Source organism: Prionailurus viverrinus, chromosome F1, assembly GCF_022837055.1.
Source record: "Prionailurus viverrinus isolate Anna chromosome F1, UM_Priviv_1.0, whole genome shotgun sequence".
Taxonomy (NCBI): Eukaryota; Metazoa; Chordata; class Mammalia; order Carnivora; family Felidae; genus Prionailurus; species Prionailurus viverrinus.
In genome coordinates, this window is record NC_062577.1 from 33,458,928 (window position 1) to 33,465,218 (window position 6,291).

Below are 6,291 nucleotides of genomic sequence, written 5' to 3' on the forward strand. Positions count from 1 at the left end.
GTGAGTTTGTCTATCTGGTCATTAAGTTTTGGTACTTGAGCCTTGTCTTTCTGATATGCCGAGACATGTGTGATGAACATGAAGATGTCAGCCAGCGCTATTTTCTGCCATATCCTTACTCCATATGTTCATATTTCCTATTTTCCAGTCATTTCCCCACCATGTTCCTGACCAAAGAGCTATTCTAACAGCTATTTCCCATGGGTCTGAGAAAGATATAGGTCATTCTGATTTTCTTTAACAGATTGTTCATCAGTTACTTTTATGGCCATTAATTCAGCATATTGTGCTGATTTTCTCAAGCCTGAATCTGTCAGGGTTAGACCATCATTAGTCCTCAAGGCCACTGGCTGCCAGCATTCTCCAGATGGTGTCATGGAGGCTGATGTGTGTATGAACCAGGCATTACTGGGTGCCAGGGACCAGGGCAGTCCCCATTGCCCAACTGCTGGAGCGTGGATAGGCTTGCCCTCAGGAATTCTGGCAAGTCCACTATTGGCATAGTGGAAATTTTCTCAGTTCACACAAAGCTGACCCTCAATCTGTTTGTCCTACTTGGAAATATACCATTTCCATGTTAGGACTTTATGGTCAGGAGTAGCTTCTCTCTGTTTGTCAGGGGTCTGCTTTACCCATTCCAGAATAGGCTGTTGTAGCTTAGGTGTAATTAGTTTACTTTCTGTCAGTGGTTCTGAATTTTGTAGGGCTCATAGAGTACCTGGGTGAGCCCTTAATTGGTTGGTGTCTGTTGTTGGACCACAGGAACTTCTTAGTCCAAAATACAGTTGGGTAATATTTGGGGGTCCTGTGGTGTTTTAGTTCACAGAGATCGTGTTGTAAACCCTTGTGAGTATAGGCACTCTGGTTTATATCCAGAGCCCTCATGAGATGCTATTATAAGTTCTGACAGCATTTTTGAAATAAAGACTGCCTCATGGGTCTCCATCTAAATTCCCTACTCTTCCTATTTATTTCATAAATGTGTTTTAATATTCTCGTATGTGATATGTGCTGTTTCCAATATCCAAACAGTCATTATCAGTTTCTGAGTTGCTGCTTTTGTGGTAAGAATGGAATGCAATCTAGCTTGTCTGTGACTGGTTGTGGTATTTTCCAGGGCTCAATCTCACAACTGTGAGATCATGATCTGAGCCAAAATCAAGAGTTGGTTGCTTAACTGACTGAGCCACTCAGGCACCCCTGTTTTTATTTTATTTTTTAATTGAACTATAGTTGAAACACTACATTAGTTTCAGGTGTACAACACAATGATTTGACAACTCTATGTGTCATGTCCTGCTCACCACAACTGTAGCTACCATCTGTCACCATACAATGCTATTACCATACCACTGACTATATTCTCTATGCTGTACCCTTTATCCCCTTTTATCCTCATGACTGATTCATTTCATAACTAGTAGCCTGTACCTCCTACTTCCCTTCATCCGTTTTGTGCATCCCTCCATCTCCTCCCCTCTGGAAACCATCAGTTTGTGCTTTTGTTTGTTTTTTAGAGTGGACATATCACAATGCCAGAAGCATGCTGGGTAACATTGTAGACTCTTCCAGTTTTGCCACAGTCACATTTGTGGGGCTTTCGTTTTGAATAGTGCCCATTCTCTTTATATCTACAATATCACATTCTTATAGATTTGCATATATGTGGCCAAAGGCACAACTCTATGTTTTCTAAAAGGCCTAAAGAACATACAGCGGGTGCCTCTCCTTTTTCCTTTTGTGTTGGTCATTTTGGCAAATTACTGGAAGATGGCCAAAAGGAAGCCAAATTAGTGTTTTTGTTTTTGTTTTTTGGTAAATACCCAATAGCAGAACTATTGGATCATATGGTATTTCTATTTTTAATATTCAAGGAACCTCTATACTGTTTTCTTCAGTGGTTGAACCAATTTATATTCCCACCAACAGCGCACAAGGGTTCCTTTTTCTCCATATTCTCTTAAACAGTTTTTGTTTCTTTTTGATTTTAGCCATTCTAACAGGTAAAAAGTGATATTGTGGTTCATTTGTATTTCCCTCATGGTGAGTGGTGTTGAGCATTTTTAGTGTCTGCTGAACACCTATATGTCTTCTTTGGATAAATAGCTATTCATATCTTCTGCCCATTTTTAACTGGATTATTTGACCTTTGGTGTTGAGTTGTATAAATTCTTTATGTTTTTGGATATAAATCCCTTATCAAATATATTGTTTGCAAATGTCTTCTCCCATTCGATAGGTTGTCTTTCTGTTTTCTTGATGGTTTCTTGGCTGTGCAAAACCTTTTTGTGTTGATGTAGTCCCAATAGTTTATTTTTACTTTTGTGTCCCTTGCCTCAAGAGACACGTCTAGAACCATGTTGCTATGACTAATGTCAGAAAAATTACTGCCCGTGTTCTTTTCTAGGATTTTTATGGTTTCAGTTTTTATGTTTAGGTGTTTAATCAATTTTGAGTGTATTTTGGCGTATGGTGTAGGAGAGTGGTCCAGTTCATTCTTCTGCATGAAGCTGTCCCATTTTCCCAGCACCATTTATTGAAGAGACTGTCTTTTCCCCTTTGTATATTCTTGCCTCCCTTGTTGTAGATTAATTGACCATATAAATGTGGGTTTATATGTACTATTGATCTGTGTTCTATTTTAGTGCCAGCACCATAACATTTTGATTACTACAGCTTTGTAGTATGTTTTGAAATTGTGACACCTCCAACTTTGTTCTTCTCAGGATTGCTTTGGCTATTCGGGGTCTTCTGTGGTTCCCTACATATTTTAGGATTATTTGTTCTATTTTGTGAAAAATGATGTTGGTATTCTAATAGGAATTGCATCTCCAGAATAAATTCCACTTGATCATGGTGAATGATCTTTACAGTGTGTTGTTGTATGCAGTTTGTTAATATTTTGTTGAGGATTTTTGCATCTGTGTTTATGAGGGATACTGGCCTGTAATTCTCTCTTTTGGTGGTGTCTTTGTCTGGTTTTGGTATCAGGGTAATGCTGGCCTGATAGCATGTATTTGGAAACTTTCCTTCCTTTTCTATTTTTTGCAATAGTTTGAGAATAGGTATTAACTGTTCTTTAAATGTCTGGTGGAACTCCCCTGTGAATCTATCTGGTCCTGGACTTTTTGAGTAGTTTTTTTGATTATCAGTTCAATTTCATTACTTGTAATTGGTCTGTTCAGATTTTCTGTTTCTCCTTGGTTCAGTTTTGGAAGATTGTGTTTCTAGGAATTTATTTATTCTAGCTTGTCTAGTTTGTTGACATATATATATATATTTTTGTAGTATTCCGTTATAATCCTTTTGTATTTCTGTGCTGTCAGTTGTTACATCTCCTCTCTCATTTCTGATTCTATTTAAGTTTGTCCTTTCTCTTTTTTCCTTGTTGAGTCTGGCTAAGGGTTTGTCAATTGTGATTATCTTTTCAAAAACCAGCTCTTGGTTTCATTGATTTCTCTCTCTCTCTCTCTCTCTCTCTCTCTCTCTCTCTCTCTCTTTTTAGTCTCCATGTCATTTATTTCTTATCTGATACTTATTATTTCCTTTCTTCTACTCACCTTGGGCTTTGTTGTTCTTGTTTTATTTCCTTTAGGTGTAAGGTTATATTGTTTGAGGTTTTCCTTGTTTCTTGAGGTAGACCCGTACTGCTATATGCTTCCTCTAAGAACTGCTTTTGCTGTGTCCCAGAGATGTTGGACCATTGTGTTTCCATTTTTATTTTTCTCCATGTATTTTTAAATTTCTTCTTTGATTGTTTCATTGACCCATTGGTTGTTTAGTATCATGTTGTTCACATGTTTGTGTTTTTCCACGTTTTTTTCTTGTGATTTATTTCTATTTTCATACTGTTGTGGTTGTAAAAAGTGCATGATGTGTATGATTCCAATCTTCTTCAATTTTTTGAGGCTTCTTTTATGGGCTAATATGTGATCTATTCTGGAGAACGATTTTCATGCACTCCAAAAGAATGTGTATTCTGTTGTGTATATATCTGTTATGTCCATCTGGTCTAATGTGTCATTCAAAGACCTTGTATCCTCATTGATTATCTGGATGATCTATCCATTAATCTAAGTAGGGGTGTTAAGGTCCCCTACTATTATTGTATTAACATCAATTTCTCTCTTTATATCCGTTAACATTTGCTTTATGTATTTAGGTGCGTTAGTGTTGTGTGCATGGATATTTACAATTTTTACATCCTCTTGTTTGGTTTACCCTTTTATCATTATGGAGTACTCTTTTATATCTGTCATTACAGTCTTTGTTTTAAAGACTATTTTTCTGATGTAAGTATTGCCACCTGGGTTTTTTTTTTCTCTTCCATTTGCATGGTGAATGTTTTTCCATCTCTTCATTTTCCATCTGTATGTGTCCTTAGGTCTGAGGTGAATATCTTTTAGGAAGCATATAGTGGGTTGTTTTTTTATTTTTTGTTTTTTTTAATCCATTCCACTATCTTGTGTCTTTTAATTGGGGCATTTAGGCCATTTATATTTAAGGTAAATATTGTAGATATGTACTTATTACCATATAAAAATTTTGTTTTCTGGTTGTTTTTGCACCTCTTTGTTTCTTCTTCTCTTGTTCTCTTTGTGATCCATGAGTATCTGTAATGTTTTGTTTGGCATTCTTTCACTTTATTTTTCATATATCTGTCATAGGTTCTGGGTTGTGCTTACCATGAGGTTTATATATAACATCCTAAGTAAATAGCTCTCCATATTAATTTGATGGTCATTTAAGTTCAAACATGTTCTGAAAAAAATAAAACAGAAAAAATATTTTTTTCCTCTTTTACCCTTCTCTTTTTATTCCCTTCTCCATGTTTTATGTTTATGTTGTCATATTTTTATACATATTTTTCTAATGTCTGTATGACCATTTCTTTTCCACTTAATGAAGTCTCTTTAAGTCCCTTTAATATTTATTATAAGGCTGGTTTAGTGATGATGAGCTCCTTTATCTTTTCTTTGGGAAACTCTTCATCTATCCTCTTTAAATCTTGAGGATAACCTCACTGGGTAGAGTATTCTTGGTTGTAGGTTTTTTTTTTTTTTTCCTTACAGCACTTTGAATATATTATGCCATTTCCTTCTGGCTTGCCATGTTTGTGCTAAAAAATCAGCTGATAGTCTTAGAGGTTTAACCTGTAGGTAACTTCTTTTTTTCTCTCTCTTGCTGTATTTATGTTTCTCTCTTTATCTTTAACTTTGACATTTAAAAAAAAATTTTTTTTTTTAACATTTATTTATTTTGGGGACAGAGAGAGACAGAGCATGAACGGGGGAGGGGTAGAGAGAGAGGGAGACACAGAATCGGAAACAGGCTCCAGGCTCTGAGCCATCAGCCCAGAGCCTGATGCGGGGCTCGAACTCACGGACCGCGAGATTGTGACCTGGCTGAAGTCGGATGCTTAACTGACTGCGCCACCCAGGCGCCCCAACTTTGACATTTTAATTACGTGCTGTGTGTGGTGTGGACATCCTTTGGTTCATCTTGTTTGAGACTCTGTGATTCTTGAAATTGGATGTCAAGATTTCAGTTATTCTTCAAAATTTTTTTTAAAGTTTATATTGAGAGAGAGGGAGCACATGCACAAGCAGGGAAGGGGCAAAGAGAGAGGAAGAGAGAGAGAGTGAGAGCGAGAGAGAGCAAGAGAGAGAGAATCCCAAGTGGGCTCTGCACTGTCAGTGCAGAGTGCAAAGTGGGGCTCAAATTAATGAACCATGAGATCATGACCTGGGCTGAAATCGAGAGTCAGATGTTTAGCCGACTGAGCTTCCCAGGCCCTCTTCAAATTTTCTGCACCTTTCTCTCTCTTCTTCTTCTAGGACCCCTATAATGTGAATGTTTGTTCACTTGATATTGTCCAAGAGATCTCTTAATCTATCCTTATTGTTTAAAATTCTTTTCCCTCTTTGTTGCTGTCTTTCAGATCACTGATACATTCTTTTAAATCCTCCAATCTACTATCAATTCCCTGAAGTGTGTTTTTGATTTCAGTTATTCTATTCTTTAGCTCTGATTGGTTCTTTTAAATATTTTCTAACTCTTTACTGAAGGTCTCATTGAGTACTTCCATTCTTTTTTCTTGCAAAGTGCATATCTTTATAATCATTACTTTAAAGTCTTTATCAGCCATATTGCTTATCTCTTACTTATTTTTCTGAGTTTTTTTTTTCCTTTTGGAGCATATTCTTCTGTCTCCCTATTTTGCTTGACTTTATGTGTTTTTTTTTGTTTGTTTTTGTTTTTCCTGTGTATTAGACAAAACAACAACTCCTA